Below are 17,363 nucleotides of genomic sequence, written 5' to 3' on the forward strand. Positions count from 1 at the left end.
TATGGGATTGCACAGAGTCAGACACGACTGAAGTGACTTAGCATAGGTCCATCCATGTTGTTGCAAATGGTATTATTTCATTCTTTTTAATGGATACCAGCCTACAATTTAACTTAATTTTGACACTATCTGCCCAGAGAAAGCATCAGACCCCACAGGTGAAGGGCTCAGTCCTACAAGAATGTCCCTGTCCTCCCATCCCCACCCCACTGCAGAGGCTAGTGGCAACTCCGGGCTGCTGTCTGTTCTTCTGACCAACAGGCTATAGGTTGGGGATTTCAATGACTTCCTCCTTGGGTTCAATTGCTTTTCCAGAGCAACTCACAGAAATCAGAGAAACATTTTACTTACTAGATCACCAGTTTATTATAAAAGGATACAACTCAGAAACAGCTAGAAGTACGAAATGCACAGGACAAGTTATGTGGAAGGGATGTGGAGCTTCCTTGCCCTCTCCAAGGACACGACTCTCCCAGCAACTCCATGTGTTAACCAACCCAGCAGCTCTCCAAATCCCAGCACTCTGGGGGTTTGTGGAGGTTCGTTCATAGGCAGTGATCAAATCACTGGCCATGGGCTACAGATTCAACCTCTATCCCCTCTCTCCTCCCATGAGGTCTAAGCGGGGACTGAAACTTTCAACCCTCCAATCACAGTGTTGGTTCCCCTGGCAACCAGCCCCATCCTTAGGTGACCTGGGGACAATCAAAATATAATTTATTAATAAAAGACATCTTGATCTGTCTCACCACTTAGGCAATTCCAAGGGTTTTAGAAGTTCTGTGGTAGAAATGGGAATGAAGACCAAATACATATTTCTTATTATAAATCACAATATCCCAGTCCACTCCCTGCTCTTCACACATTCTTCCCTTATAGCAAAGCAATCACACAGGTCAAAAGACACTGGCACATCACTAGAACTTCTTTCAGTCGTTAATAACTATGCAGTCTGTCATCATATCATACGAAAGTGTCTCCCAGGGCAAGGCCACTCAGGTTTGCAGGCTTCTATTTCTACCTTGTCAGCTACACTGCGGGCAGTAATACTAGTCTAGCAAGTGGCCCCTTCCTGCCCTCCTCCACCCCCGCCCACCCCATTACACAGGATCAGAACCAGGGAGCTCCCTTTACCATCTGGCAATATGACTGCCTTCACTGTTCAACCCAATTTTGCACCTTACACTCCATCAGGCCTGCAGGATTTCTGTCTGACATAAAGGTTGAGAACACACTTACTGCAGTGTGCTCAGTGGTCCTCTGGATCTGTCTCTTGCTTCTGTTCCTGTGGAACAGACCCTGGGATGCCCCTTGCATGAGCCTCCGACCACTCTCCAACATTTTTTCCAGTTGCAACCCTGGAATCAACCACTCAGCCATACTCAGCTCCCACAAGCAGCCAACACCATTTTCTGAGCTTAGCTTCTTATTGCAGATCAACCATGAGCTCCCAGATTCGTCAGAATTATTCCGCCCAGGTGGAGGCCGCAGTCAAGTGCCTGGTCAGCACGCATCTGTTGGCCTCCTACCATTACCTCTCTCTGGGCTTCTATTTCGACCGCAAACATGTGGCTCTGCAGGATGTGGGCCACTTTTTCCGCAAATTGGCCGAGGAGAAGCGCGAGAGTGCAGGAGCACCTCCGGTAAACACGAAGCCATTGCAGAGGCCACGTCCTCTTTCTGGATGGGCGTAAGTGTCTCAAGGGAAGTTGGGAAAATCCAGGAAGCTCTGGAAGCCGCCCTTCTCATGAAGAAGAACTGGAACCAGCCCTTTTGAGCCTGGATGGTCTGGGTTCTGCCCACACAGACCCCCACCTCTGTGACTCACAGAGAGCCACGTCCTAGAAGACGGGAGACCTCCTGACTAACAACGTCTGCAGGCTGGCTGGCCCCGGGCTGGGTTGGGAGAATATTTCTTTGAAAGGCTCACTGTCAAGCATGGCTCGGAGCCTCTGGAGCTGAGCTGCCTTTCAGGAGCTCCCCTAATGTCCAAGCTTCTGCCTGAAGCCCCTCTCTGCAGCCACTAGGCAGCTTTCTAACCACCCTGGAGCCCTCTCCCAAGCCTTGGACCAAATGGAAGCAATAAAGCTTTTTGCAGAAAAAACAAAATGAAAACATACTTACAGTTTATTCTTGCTGAGGCCCTTGTAGGTGTAGCCCTGTTCCTGCCACCACAGAAGGAAAAAAAAAGAAAGAAAGAAAAAGTTGAGGTGACGGGGAGTGGGGAGAAAGAATACCCACATCCTTCCTTATTCTGCCTGAAAACAGACACTCCTTTAGCCCCACTCGTGTCACACTGAGTGTGAGCACACGCTCGTGAAGGTGTATAAGCCAGCCCTTCATGCTTTAACCTTTCCACTTTAGATAACCAATGGCTTAACTGCCTGTTCCAATTTTCTAGCTAACTAGTACTCAGAGGAGGCTCTCTGTTCATTGTTGGATAATATGGAATATAATGTTTGGATACTATGGATATAATGGAAGTATATGAATATAATGTACATGTGTCCCTTGGTCTGAAGAAATGATGTTCAGCTGTCCACCTTGGCTCAGTATTTCCTGTTCTGGTTTCTTTTATAGGTTCCTGAGTGTTTGCATCTCCACTGGGTAAGAAAAGCTCAGTCTCGAGTTGGTGTCTATTACTGTCTGAACCCATTTCAACCCCTACTCTCACCTCCCTACCCCACCCCACCTCACCCAGGCCGCCAGCATCAGTCTCATCAGCTGCGTTCAGAGCCTTCCCACCAAAGATATCTGCCATGTAGCCGTTTGCAGTCTGTCTCTTGTCAACTGAAAGGAAACACACAATTTGAGAGGCACGAGTTAAGCTTTCAGTTCAGTCACTCAGTCATGTCTGACTCTTTGCGACCCCATGGACTACAGCACGCCAGGCTTCCCTGTCCATCACCGACTCCCGGAACTTGCTCAAACTCATGTTCATCGAGTCGGTGATGTCATCCCACCACCTCATCCTCTGTCGTCCCCTTCTCCTCCTGCCTTCAGTCTTTCCCAGCAGCAGGGTCTTTTCCAGTGAGTCAGTTCTTCATATCAGGTGGCCAAAGTCAAGCTTTATTACGGGTCTTTCTGAGGATGATAGCCTGGGGTTGGCCTCTCAGTAGCTCTGAGAAACTGCTCTCAAGAAGTTGGGGCAGGTTGTGGGGGTTGCTTATATACAATTTTTTAAAAAGTGGGGGGAGATGGGCTACAAAGCACATGCAGTCAAGCATACATCTTGGTAAGAGATGACGGCTAGTCCCAAAGAGCAGACAGTCAAGACAATGACTACAGGGCTTTTGCATGTGTGGGAAACTACAAGAAGCTGGGTTCATTAAAATTCTTCCTGAGATACATGTGACTCTCCAAGGGGCCTGTTTGTCCAAAGCACAGAGCATCCTGCCCTTAATTTCCTCTGTCTGAAGCACAGAGCTCTTCATCCCTTTATCACGTTAATCTCTTCTCTCTAGAGCACAGAGTGCACTTCGGGTCAGTGACTTAATCTCTGTAGACTTGGATGGTGAGCAAAACATTCTCTCTTCTTTCACTTGCGCTCTCTTGTTGGCAGACAGAACGGTTCTCACTGACATTGTGTGCCTCAGATGGTAAGGGAGGATGGCGTCCAGATTCAGCCCATCCCTGCATTGCTGAAGCAACCAATACCTGCTTGCATGGGTGCAGGTGGCCATCTTAAGTGAGCACATGGGGAGATTCTTCTTATCGGCTCCAGTTCCCTTCCAGATCTGGGCACCAACATGCTCTTCTTTAATGTACCCCTCAGATTTCTTTAGTGATTGCCACAGAGCTATGCAGCATACGGACATCCCTTTAACAGGCCAGGTTTCCACTGCCCTTCTGCCTGACCATATGGCCAGGCCACTGGCCACTGCCCATGAGTCAGTAAAAACCCAAACACTGGGGTTGTTAACACTGTTTGGTTTTTACCACTGCTGGGAAGACAGCCTGCCATTCATCCCATTGAGCTGAATTCTCCAGAGTCGTGGCCATCCAATTGGATGTTGTCCAGTTACCCTGGAACTATCCGTAAACCACTGGCTCTTGCTCCATAGCAACTCACAGGGCTCTGTCCACGTGGCAGTCAGTTCCAGCAGCTCCTCAGGTGGCTCCAAAGTCAGTCCTAGAGGAAGAGTCTCCCTGATTGTGTCTCCTCTCTGCCTTCCGCAGACAGCATGACCTTGTATTAACCATTTACATACTATTACAGAACTCTTCTGGGCATTGCCAGCCCCATTTGGGCATTTCTCCAGCATCACCCTAGACACCGTGGGTATCTCAGATGTCAAGATCATTTTCTGTCCTTCAGTCATAGCAGTGGTTTCAGTTAATAATGTCCAGTGGCAGTCTTCCCCGGTGGTCCTGTGGTTAAGACTCTGCACTCCCAAAGCTCCCAACCTTTTACTTTAATTCCATCAACTCTTATGTTTCTATCCTTACATTTTTATGTTTTCTCAATGTAATTGTAGGCTGAGCCTGGGCTTCCCTGATGGGTTTTGCTACTATAGTGTCTGGGGTTTCTGTATCAAGAAGTCCTTGAAAATGTCTCTTTTTTTATCCACTGACCATTTTACCTACTTTTGTGCGAAAGGCTTTGGATCCCCTGTGAGGGATTGAGTTAAGGGACCTGGGCCCCCTCATCAATCTGTATCTTGATTACTTGGATTAACTGCTGCCCCAGGCAATTGCTAGCTAGGTTTTTCCCTGTAATCTGTGCCTTCTGGATTTTCAAATTTCATTGTAAACAGAGCAGACTATTTACTATTTATTGTTTGGGGCCCTTTAAAATTGGGGGACCTGAAGGGGGTCTCTTTGGTAGTGCTGTATTAAAGCTTTGCTTTAATCCTGTTAATGCCTGTTTCATTCTTCCCATTTCTTTATAACCCTATAAAGTCTCCCATCCCAAAGAAAGGTAATGCCAAAGAATGCTCAAACTACCACACAATTGCACTCATCTCACACGCTAGTAAAGTGATGCTCAAAATTCTCCAAGCCAGGCTTCAGCAATATGTGAACTGTGAACTTCCAGATGTTCAAAAGGCAGAGGAACAAGAGACCAAATTGCCAACATCTGCTGGATCATCGAAAAAGCAAGAGAGTTCCAGAAAAACATCTATTTCTGCTTGATTGACTATGCCAAAGCCTTTGACTGTGTGGATCACAATAAACTGTGGAAAATTCTGAAAGAGATGGGAATACCAGACCACCTGACCTGCCTCTTGAGAAACCTGTATGCAGGTCAGGAAGCAACAGTTAGAACTGGACATGGAACAACAGACTGGTCCCAAATAGGAAAAGGAGTATGTCAAGGCTGTATATTGTCACCCTGCTTATTTAACTTTTATACAGAGTACATCATGAGAAACACTGGGCTGGAAGAAGCACAAGCTGGAATCAAGATTGCCAGGAAAATAGTAATAACCTCAGATACACAGATGACACCATCCTTACGGCAGAAAGTGAAGAAGAACTAAAGAGCCTCTTGATGAAAGTCAAAGAGGAGAGTGAAAAAGTTGGCTTAAAGGTCAACATTCAGAAAACAGATCATGGCATCCGGTCCCATCACTGCATGGCAAATAGATGGGGAAACAGTGGCTGACTTTATTTTTTGGGGCTCCAAAATCATGGTAGATGGTGAGTGCAGCCATGAAATTAAAAGACGCTTGCTCCTTGGAAGTAAAGTTATGACCAACCTAGACAGCATATTCAAGAGCAGAGACATTACTTTGTCAACAAAGGTCTGTCTAGTCAAGGCTATGGTTTTTCCAGTAGTCATGTATGTATGTGAGAGTTGGACTATAAAGAAAGCTGAGCGCCGAAGAATTGATGCTTTTGAAGTGTGGTGTTGGAGAAGACTCTTGAGAGTCCCCTGGACTGCAAGGAGATCCAACCAGTCCATCCTAAAGGAGACCAGTCCTGGGTGTTCATTGGAGGGACTGATGTTGAAGCTGAAACTCCAATACTTTGGCCACCTGATGCGAAGAGCTAACTCGTTGGAAAAGACCCTGATGCTGGGAAAGATTGAGGGCAGGAGGAGAAGGGGACAGCAGAGGATGAGATGGTTGGATGGCTTCACCTACTCAATGGACATGGGTTTGGGTGGACTCCGGGAGATGGTGATGGGCAGGGAGGCCTGGCGTGCTGCGGTTCGTGGGGTCACAAAGAGTCGGACACGACTGAGGGACTGAACTGAACTGAAAGTCTCCCATGCTGCTGGAATGAGTCCCATGACACTCTGTTTTTGTTTCATTCCTATCAAAAGTTGTTTAATTCACTTTATTTCTTAATAACTGTTTAAAAGTTTCCACCTTGTGGGGAAGATTCTCCTGACTGTCCCCTTCATTCTCTTGTTAATTAAGCTGTTCTCAATAACATTTGTATGAGCCATGAGAGGAAGCTGAGGCAGTAAATTCGATAAGGCTTCCTGGACTGTTACTGTTCTGCAACTCTAAGGTTACAATGGGGTGCCCATGTGAAGGGTCTCAACCACAACAGTGTTTACTATTGAAACAGGAGGGAAGTGGGCAGAGGACAACTTTTAAAAGAATGACATAAGCGTAAGACATGACAAAAACTGGTTAGAACCAAATAGGTCCAAGATGGCAGATGAGTCGACCTCCACATCCTTTCCTACAAATAGCTGGAATACTCCTCCCACTCATTAGCCTATCAAATTACCCACCCCTATCTGAAGTGATAACCCCATCCCCGGGGCCAGTCTCGTCTTCCCAGATGGCCCACACTCTGTCTGTGGAGTGTGTTTCTCTCTAAATAAATCCACTTCTTATCTATCACTTTGTCTATCACTGAATTCTTTCTGCAATGAGACATCAACTTCAACTTGGTGCTCTATGACAACCTAGAGGGATGGGAGGGAGGGAGGGGACGTATGTACATCTATGTCTGATTTCATGCTGATGTATGGCAGAAACCAACACAACATTGTAAAACAAATATCCTCCAATTAAAAATAATTTTTTTATACCCATGGATGATGATTCATGTTGATGTTTGGCAGAAACCAACACAATTCTGTAAAGCAATTTTCCTTCAATTAAAACAAATAAATTTTTTAAAAAGATAAAGAATAAATAAAAAATAATTTTTTATATCTATGGCTGATTCATGTTGATGTTGGGCAGAAACCAACACAATTTTGTAATGCAATTATTCTTCAATTAAAAAATAAGTAATTTTTTTTAAATGTCAAAAAAAATAATTAAAATATTTTTTTAAAAAAACACTGAGCTTCATTAAATCTTGAAATCAGGTGTGTGATTTTAAAAGACCATGGGCTCAAGTCCTAATCTGAGTTACATGGTTTCACTATGAGCTGAGTATATTCTTCGGCTCAGAAGGTAAAGAATCCACCTGCAATGCAGGAGACACAGGAGATGCTGGTTCGATCCCTGGATCAGGAAGATCCTCTGGAGGAGGAAATGGCAACCTACTCCAGTATTCTTGCCTGGAGAATCCAATGGACAGAGGAGCCTGGCAGGCTACAGTCCACAGGGTTGCAAGGAGTCAGACACGACTGAGCAACTGACACAACACCAGCTGGGTAAAGGGCATATTCAGTGAATGAACATCCCGATCATTACAAAGCCAGTTCGAGGAGGCTTGCATATCAGCTGCTTCATGTGTCCTACTTTGGTATTCACAGGGGAAGACAGATAGCTTACCTTTTCAGGATAAACAGACCTCACAGTGGTTTTCATCCAGTCCACCAGGCTGGCTGTTTCCTTGAGGATAACCTCCTGTTTGTCTGGATCGCATATCACTCTCTGGGTTTGCTCTAGCACCCTGTGGGTCCTGAATCAACCCAAACATGCTCCTCTCCTCCGCAGCATTAGAACCAAAGACACAGACCCCAAAGGAGTTACTCCCACAATCATTTCAATAACAATTCTTTAGGAAGCTAATGATACCGATCATCAATGGTTCAATTCTTTCACACTGATGAAATAAAATTCCTGTTTTATGGCAAGACAAGAAATATTTAAACATAAAATTTTCCTTGCTCATTTGGGCCTTCTCTCTTCCCTTTTAGTGTGTGCTATGCATCTGTATTAAACCAGACATCCTTAGGAGATAAACTTCTTCACAACTCCCTAGGAGGTAATCTTCCTTCTTAATCTTGTAAGGGACTGCGATGACTCATGACCCACTCCTCACTTTGTACATTTAGATCTAGATTGTGTAAATTGTCAGTGAAATGTAGTCATTTAATGTTCAAACCTCTCTCTCAAAAACTTATGTAACTGTGCTTTGACCTCTAACAGGCAGAACAGTTCTTGGAGCTTTCTGAGAAGATGCTCCCAGGTTATAAACTTCTGTTTGGCCTGAATAAAAATTTCCATTTCTTTTTAGATAAATAAGGTGATTAATTTTTTTTCCATCAACAGCCCTACACCCCCAGGTTTCAACAGTTTTTTGGGTTTTACCCCTGCTTCCCCGACACTGACTACCTTCTTAGAGACCGGAGGTCTTCGAGGTCCTTTCTGTTGTCCCTACCGAGTTTTTACCTCAGAGGACAAAGTTAGTGGCCAAAACTCAGACTGACTGAAATCTGAGCTTGGTCTGGCATGAGGGTCCGACTCAGCGCTTTCAGTATCATTTAGGAATTTATTTTATTTTATTTTATTTTTTCATTTAGGAATTTAGAGGAACTGCAGCACAGCTGCTACTCCGTACCGCTGGTGACCATGTGGCCACGCAGGAGTCAAAAGTTCTTCATCCCTTGCCCTTTCACTCTCCAAACCACATATGTCCATGGGTCAAGGCGATTCTAGCAGATTCTACCTCCCTGACACCAACTGCAGGTCTGGTCACCAGTGTCGACATGTGTGTATATAGATGTGGTCCCCACAAGCAGTTCTTCAGCTGCAGCCGTGTATCCTACAAGTTAACTTGATTCTGACACTATCTGCCTGGAGATGGTGGCAGACCCCACAGGTTAAAGGCTCAGTTCTACAGGAGGCTCTCCACCCCGCCCCCAACACACTTCAGAGGCAAGTTGTAAGTCTAGGTTGTCCCTTGTCCTTCTGACCAAGTTGATACAGATTGGAAGCTCCAATGACTCCCTCCTTGGGCTCAATTAATTTGCTAGAGCAGTTTACAGAACGCGGAAGAGCATTTACTCACTCATTCAGTTCAGTTCAGTCCCTTAGTCGTGTCCAACTCTTTGTGACCCCATGGACTGCAGCATGCCAGGCTTCCCTGTCCATCACCAACTCCCAGAGCTTGCTGAAACTCATGTCCATGGAGTTGGTGATGCCATCCAACCATCTTATCCTCTGTTGTCCCTTTCTCCTCCTGCCTTCAATCTTTCCTAGCATCAGGGCTTTTCAAATGTCAGTTCTTTGCATCAGGTGGCCAAAGTATTGGAGCTTCAGCTTCAGTATCAGTCCTTCCAATGAATATTCAGGACTGATTTCCTTTGGGATGGACTGGTTGGATCTCCTTGCAGGTCAAGGGACTCTCAAGAGTCTTCTCCAACACCACAGTTCAAAAGCATCAATTCTTCAGTGCTCAGCTTTCTTTATAGTCCAACTCTCACATCCATACATGACTGCTGGAAAAACCATAGCTTTGACTAGATGGACCTTTGTTGGTAAAGTAATGTCTCTTCTTTTTAATATAGTGTCTAGATTTGTCAAAGCTTTTCTTCCAAGGAGCAAGCACCTTTCTCTAGTTGCAGTACATGGGTTTAGTTGCCCAGGTGACGTGGGATCTTAGTTACCAGATTAGAAATCAAACCTGTAGTCCCTGTATTGGAAGGTGAATTCTTAACCAGTGGACCACCAGGAAAAGACCTATATTTCTTATTATAAATCAATATCACAACACCCCACTAGGAAAACTGATAGAGGATTAAATCATGTAAATCATGGAAGAAGAGATGTAATTGACTAGTACTATGAAAAGATAATGATAGTTAATTGTTACTATTAATCAGAGAAAGGCAAATCTAATTTCAACTTCAATTTTACAGTTTATTTTGTCAGTTTTAGGTTGGCAAAGATTAAATGGAACAATAAAGCCTAGTGTGGTCAAGGTTTAGAAAAGTTGGGCAACTTTATACCCTGTTGTTAGGATTCTGTGTGTGTGTGCTCGACTCTTTGTGATCCCTGGGACTGTGGCCTGCCGGGCCCCTCTGTCGATGGCATTTTCCAGGCAAGAATACTGGAGTGGGTTGCCATTTCCTTCTCCAGGGATATTCCCAACCCAGGGCTTGAACCCATGTCTCCTGCATCTCCTGCATTGGCAGGTAGGTACTTTACTACTGAGCCACCGGGCAAGGCCTGGGATTTTAATCGGATACACCTTAACAGGAAGCCAATTATTTAAATTCTGCCTGTGTTTCGGGCCACCATTTAAGCAGATCTTTATCTACATATTCTTTTTATTGAGACATAGTCACCAGATATTGCTGAGTGGAAGACAGCAAGATCCTTTATCTCAAACTGCATCCTGGAGATAGATGATTGCAGAAAGCGTACAGTTCTACCTCTACAGTATATGGACTGACAGAAAGTTTTAGGAAGATGGTCAAGGTAGTTTTCTGGATGGTGGGATTTTCTCACTTATCAAGTCTGAGAGACCAGCTCGCTCCCAACCCATCTTCACATACCTCTGTGGCCATAGCCCCAGGTCCTTGGCTCCCCTACCAGGCCCCTGGCTGAACTGGATGCCTGGGGCATAGCCACGTGGAAAGGAGGCCTTGGGAGTTGGGAATGCCAAGGAAATTTTGGCCTACCTAGAGAAGAAAGGAAACGTAAGGCATTTAAATACGGAGGAACAACCCGCTTTGAATCTGGAAGAGGCTTTCTGAATGAGGCTGCCCTGACAAGACCACATATAGTTGCTAATGTGAATTTTCAGTATCGTTTTTTGGAGCGTTTGTCTATACCTCCCACTTCTCTCCCCTGTTTTTTTTTTTTTCTTCAGAAAGTTTTACACATGCAGCTCAGTCAAACCACGAAGTCCCCTTCCAAATGGCGTTTCCCGTGGGTGACTCAGACCAGCAAGGAGAAAGTGGGTGCCTGTAACCAGAACTTGTGCATCTGGGGGTGGGGAGAGTTTCTCCAGCTTTTCATCCTGTTTTCTTGGAAACAGGCTTTATGTAAACCATGTCTAGATGGAAATTCTTACAAAGACTGAAGATGTGAATTTACTTTTGAAAATCACTTTTAGGTTTTGCTTTCCCCCAGGCCCAATATTCACTCTAAGGGAGAGATGAAAGAGGAAAAAGCATGTGCGTCTTGGAATTTCTCTGGAGAGGGTGACAAGTGATACTCTGCAGCTCTTCCTTCTGCGCGGGGTGGAAATCCTGAAGTGATAGGGGAAGGCTGATCCTGGGGATCTGGTGGACCAAGCGGCCCCCTTCTAAAGGGGTGGCTTCAAGCCAGGGCCAGAGTGTCAGCGAGTCCTCTGGTTCTACTTTTTTTTTTTTTTTTTTAAGGCAGAAATTGGATTTTCATGTCAAAGTCCCAGTATGTAAACATATTTACGAGCCAAATGAAACAGAGCAGGAGAAACCCTAGAGATCATCGTGTTGAATCCATGAGTCTGAATTTAGAAGCCTGAGGTTCAGAGAAAAAAGGGACTTTCCAGGATGATACTAGAATCTAGACCTACTGTCTCCTGTGTGATTTTATTCACTGGCATTAAACTGACGGCTCTTTTAAATAACCAAACATATTTAGTTCTGTGAGTTCTTCTCTTCCCCTCTTCTTTTCTCTCTTTCTCCTTCCTTTCTTCCTAGTTCTTTCAAGTACTTATTCATTCGTCCATGTATTTCTTCTTTCCATTGGAACACATGTATACCTGTGGCGGATTCATTTTGATATTTGGCAAAACTAATACAGTTATGTAAAGTTTAAAAATAAAATAAAATTTAAAAAAAAAATAAAGTTTGAATCTTCCATTCAGGAAGTGTGTGTGTGTGCTTAGTCACTCAGTCGTGTCTGACTCTTTGCGACCCCGTAGACCGTAGCCCACCAGGCTCCTCTGTCCATGGGATTTCCCAGGCAAGGATACTAGAGTAGGTAGCCTATCCCTTCTCCAGGGGATCTTTCCCACCAGGAATAGAACCAGGGTCTCCTGCTTTGCAGGTGGATTCTTTACCAGCTGAGCTACAAGGGAAGCCCTATGCAGGAAGAGTGCTTCTTAATTCTAAGTACTTAAGACTTTGGAAGATGTGCTTTTATCTTGTATTTCTAATTTTATTGCCCTATGCTCAGGAAATTTGTCTCATAAATTTCCACTTTTTATATTTCATTGATAGGTTTTCTTTGGAGTCAAATGCATGATCAACTTTCAAAAAGATTCCAAGAGCCAAATAAAATAATACTTGTTGTTTATTAGTAGGACACTGAAGTCCATGTATATACCAGATTCAACTTGTTGATTGTAATACGCAGATTATGTAATTTATTTGTTTTACTAGATCTGTCAAATTCAGAAGAAGTGTATTCAAGGATTTCAGTGCACACACATAGTGTGCGTATGTCATTTAAATTAAGTCCTCATATTCTGGTAGTTTTTGTTTATGTATCTTGCAACTGTACTATTGGGAACATCAACTTATAGTTGGTTTTTTGTCTTCACACTGTACCTTTTACCACATATAACGTTTCTCATAACTGGAATACTTTTGATTTGATTTAAATTCTACTTTGTCTGATGTTAGTATCTGTGTCTATCTGCTTTCTTTTTGAATGTCTCTGGTATCTCTTTGCTCAACCCTTTATTTTCTTTAGGTAAGGCAATGGCACCCCACTCCAGTACTCTTGCCTGGAAAATCCCATGGATGGAAGAGCCTGGTAGGCTGCAGTCCATGGGGTCGCTAGGAGTCGGACACGACTGAGCGACTTCACTTTCACTTTTCACTTTCATGCATTGGAGAAGGAAATGGCAACCCACTCCAGCGTTCTTGCTTGGAGAATCCCAGGGACGGGGGAGCCTGGTGGGGTGCCATCTATGGGGTCACACAGAGTCGGACACGACTGAAGCGATTTAGCAGCAGCAGCAGCATGTCATATTTTAATATAACCCACACATACTTCTTAATAAAAATATAAAAAATACAGGAAACTATAAGGAAGAAACAAATGTGCATGTGAGCTCGGTTGCTTGGTTGTGTCGGACTCTTTGTGACCTGATGGACTGTAGCCACCAGGCTCCACTGTCCATGGACTTTTCCAGGCAAGAATACTGGAGTGGGTTGCCATTTCCTTCTCCAGGAGATCTTTCCTACCCAGGTATCTAACCCATGCCTCTGCGTCTCCTGCATTAGCAGGCAGCTTCTTTACTACTGGTGAGCTCCACCTGGGAATAGTTATCTAAAAATAACTGATGATAAAATTAAAAGTTTTTGCATGGGAAACCATAAACAAGATGAAGAGAACCTTCAGAATGGGAAAAAATATTTGTAAATGAAGCAACTGATAAGGGATTCATCTCCTAAACATACAAACAGCTCATGCAGCTCAATATCAAAAAACAAACAATGCAGTAAAAAAAAGATGGGTAGAAGACCTAAATAGACATTTCTCCAAGACGGCCAAGAGGCATGAAAAGATGCTCATCATCACTGATTATTAGAGAAATGCAAATCAAAACTACCATGAGGTACCACCTTGCACCCATCAGAATGGCCATCACTAAAAAATCTACAAACAATAAGTGCTGGAGAGGGTGTGGGGAAAAGGGAACCCTCTTACAGGGCTGGTGGGAATGCAAACTGGTACAACCACTAGGGAGAACAGTATGGAGGTTCCTTAAAAAACTACAAATAGAACTACCATATGATCCAGCAATCTGTTCCTGGGCATATACAGAGAAAACCATCATTTCAAAAGATACTTGCACCCCAGTGCTTATCGCAGCACTTCTTACAATAGCCAGGGCACAGAAGCAACCTAACTGTCCATCAACAGAGGAACGAATAAAGAAGATGTGACACATATATACAATGGGCTATTACCCAGTCATTAAATGGAACGAAACTGTGCCATTTGCACAGACAAATGGACCTACACATTGTCATACAGAATGAAGTAAGTCAGAAAGAGAAAAACAAATATCATATATTAATGCATACATGTGGAATCTAGAAAAATAGTACAGCTGAACCTATTTACAAAGCAGAAAAAGGGACACAGATGTAGAGAAAAACGTATGGACGCCAAGGGGGACAAAAGAGGGTGGGATGAACTGGGAGGTTGGGATTGACATATGTACACTATTAGGTGTAAACTAGATAACTGAGAGCCTGATGTATAGCACAGAGAACTCTACTCAATGCTCTGTGATGATCTAAATGTGAAGGAAATCCAAAACAGAGGGGACATACGTTTATATATGGGCTTCCCTGGTGGCTCAGCTGGTAAAGAATTGCCTGCAATGCAGGAGACCCCGGTTCAATTCCTGGGTTAGGAAGTTCCCCTGAAGAGGTATAGGCTACCCACTCCAGTATTCTTGCCTGGAGAATTCCATGACAGAGGAGCCTGACAGGCTACAGTCCACAGCATTGCAAAGACTCGGACATGACTGGGCGACTCTCACATTCATGTATATGTGTAGCTGATTCACTGTGCTATACAGAAAATAACACAACACTGTAAAGCAACTATACTCCAATAAACATTAAAAAAAGAAACTGATAACATTTGGTTGACTTCGTTCCAGACAGCTCTGTGTCTGTATGTAGGAAGAAGGACCTAGGTGGAGACAAAGACAGAGACAGAGGTAGGGAGAGGAAAACAATTGTGTAAGGATGATATCATTCCACATGTGACATATTTCAAAAAATAAATACTGCATTCAATTTTTAATGAATTTAATAGAAACAAATGCTTAGCTCAACTACTTCAGATAATTTTTTCTTCGCTACAAGGGAAATAGGTTCCTAAAAGATGCCACTAAGGGTAAGAAATTTTAAGACATTGAAGTCATTGCAGGCTTTTAAGAGATGAAAGATAGTTGCCACAGAGACAGGATTGGTTGATGATTTGCTGGGAAAGGTAAGGGATTAACAACCAGCCTGGCATGCTGCAGTCTATGGGGTGGCAGAGTCAGACACGACTTAGGGAATGAGCAACAATATCCTTCCACATGGTCTCTCCTTCCTCCCAATTTTGATACTTTTATTATTTTAACTTTGTCAGTTTTATCAGAGTTACAACAAGTGCTTCTGTATTCTGAAGCCATAATTATCTCAGATGTTGAGCAGTGTTCCTGTATCTAAGTGGATTCTCTGCTCCCCACCTGACCCATTTCTATGACTTCAGAATAACGGCATTTTATTTCAATTCATCCTTTAGTGAGATTTCACCATCAAGTAGATTTCTCAAAATGGCTCATAGATGCTGTATTTTCTGAGTCCTTTTGTGTCTGAAAATGTGAGCTCTTGCCTTAAGCTCCACCTGGGCTGAGTAGAATCCACTTGGATCATATTCTTTTTCCTTGTAGACATTTCTTTGTGTTGGCACCAATCGCTGCTGGAAAGACATCTGAGACCTGACCTATTTTTGTCTCTGTAAGTGAATTTCTTTCTGTCCTGGATGTGAAATATATTTTTTCTTTTCTAAGTTTAATAGTTTAGCCAGAATCTGTCTGAAGGTTATTATAGATTTCTCCTACTAAATTGTATATGTTTTCAACTTTGCAGATTTATCTTTATTCTAATACTTATATGAGTTCACATTTTAAATATAAATCTGTAATCCATTTGGAATTTATTCTGATGTATGGCATGAGGGGTGGGCCCAATGTTATCTTTCTCTGAAAGACCATCCAAGTATTTGGGTATTGAATCTAAGTGTTAATGGAGCACGCAGATAACGCTGTCTGTGGGCCAAAGAGGCTGGAAGGGGAGGGGTCAGGGACAGAGATAATGGTTTGAGGGTCATAGTGGGGATGTGCAAGCAAGGAGACAAATGGGATTGACAGGTGTCAAAAATCCAGAAATGACTAAATTAAACACACCAAATCAAGAAACAGTGATGGTGGTAGTGGCAGCTTGGTTGTAAGATTGGACACAAGACGTGTCCGATCTTGCAACCTCGTGGATGATAACCTGCTAGGCTCCTCTGTCCGTGGGATTTCCCAGGCAAGAGTATTGGAATGGGTTGCCATTTCCTCCTCCAGAGGATCTTCCCGACCCAAGGATTGAACTTGTATCTCCTGCATTGGCAGGTGAATTTTTTAACCACTGAGCCACCATAAGATCAGATCAGATCAGATCAGTCGCTCAGTCGTGTCCGACTCTTTTCGACCCCATGAATCGCAGCATGCCAGGCCTCCCTGTCCATCACCAACTCCCGGAGTTCACTCAGACTCACGTCCATCGAGTCAGTGATGCCATCCAGCCATCTCATCCTCTGCCGTCCCCTTCTCCTCCTGCCCCCAATCCCTCCCAGCATCAGAGTCTTTTCCAATGAGTCAACTCTTCGCATGAGGTGGCCAAAGTACTGGAGTTTCAGCTTCAGCATCATTCCTTCCAAAGAAATCCCAGGGCTGATCTCCTTCAGAATGGACTGGTTGGATCTCCTTGCAGTCCAAGGGACTCTCAAGAGTCTTCTCCAACACCACAGTTCAAAAGAGCCACCATAGAAGCACCCAATAAAGAGTTAGTAAAAATTTATTGTGTTTATAAAAGCTTTTAAATTCAAAGATGTAAACAAAGTTCAGGGTATGACATTATAGGATGTCTAATAAAGTGAAAGTAAGTTGTTTAATTTTTACAATGATTGCTTATTACCAAGAGGGTTTCCAGATGGCATGGGATTGGTTAACAGTGATTATCTGCTATCATTTTTGGAAAGCTGGCTTAAGTTTTCTTTATGATTCTCAGACATTTACAAGAAGTGGCCCAAGTTAAGTTTCACTTGTTATGCTGAATAAACTAAATTAAGTGTCACTCATGTGGGTTCAGTGGTTGTGTCTGGTTGGGGAATTTTCAAGTTCAGTCTCCACTGTGTATTTAATTTGAACATTTCCCTCCTTTGGTCCTTCTTTCAGTAGGCTGAGTATGGACAATGAGTGTAGTGTTACTTTCACTTCATGGCTGTTAATGCAGACAGGAGGAAGAATCACCCAGTCACTGTTTCTGTTACTTGAGTCTTCAGGACAGATGGTCATGAGTCACTGCTGCATAGCTATCACAGACACAGGGGTCAGATCATTGAGTTCTTCCAGTTGTCTGATCCTGAGGGATTCCATTTAGGATGTAAATGGCTGCCAAAATGTGTTTAAAACTCTTGAGAGAACACAGTGCACTAGAGAGGTTCATATGATGACTATAAGGAAATAATGGTCAAGGATTGAAAAGTTCCCCAGAGCAGAGA

General features: G+C 43.7%; 1 long non-coding RNA gene across 1 annotated transcript; it reads right to left on the reverse strand.

Moving 5' to 3' along the window:
* Positions 1–367: 367 nt before the first annotated feature.
* Positions 368–7,970, reverse strand: LOC129636074 (uncharacterized). Its single transcript, XR_008706619.1, has 4 exons — positions 7,692–7,970; positions 2,698–2,790; positions 2,125–2,165; positions 368–695 (listed from the first exon to the last, which is right to left on the reverse strand). It is a non-coding gene; the product is annotated as an uncharacterized LOC129636074 (long non-coding RNA).
* Between the last annotated feature and the right edge of the window lie 9,393 nt (positions 7,971–17,363).

The sequence above is a fragment of the Bubalus kerabau genome, chromosome 21 (assembly GCF_029407905.1).
Source record: "Bubalus kerabau isolate K-KA32 ecotype Philippines breed swamp buffalo chromosome 21, PCC_UOA_SB_1v2, whole genome shotgun sequence".
Lineage (NCBI taxonomy): Eukaryota > Metazoa > Chordata > Mammalia > Artiodactyla > Bovidae > Bubalus > Bubalus kerabau.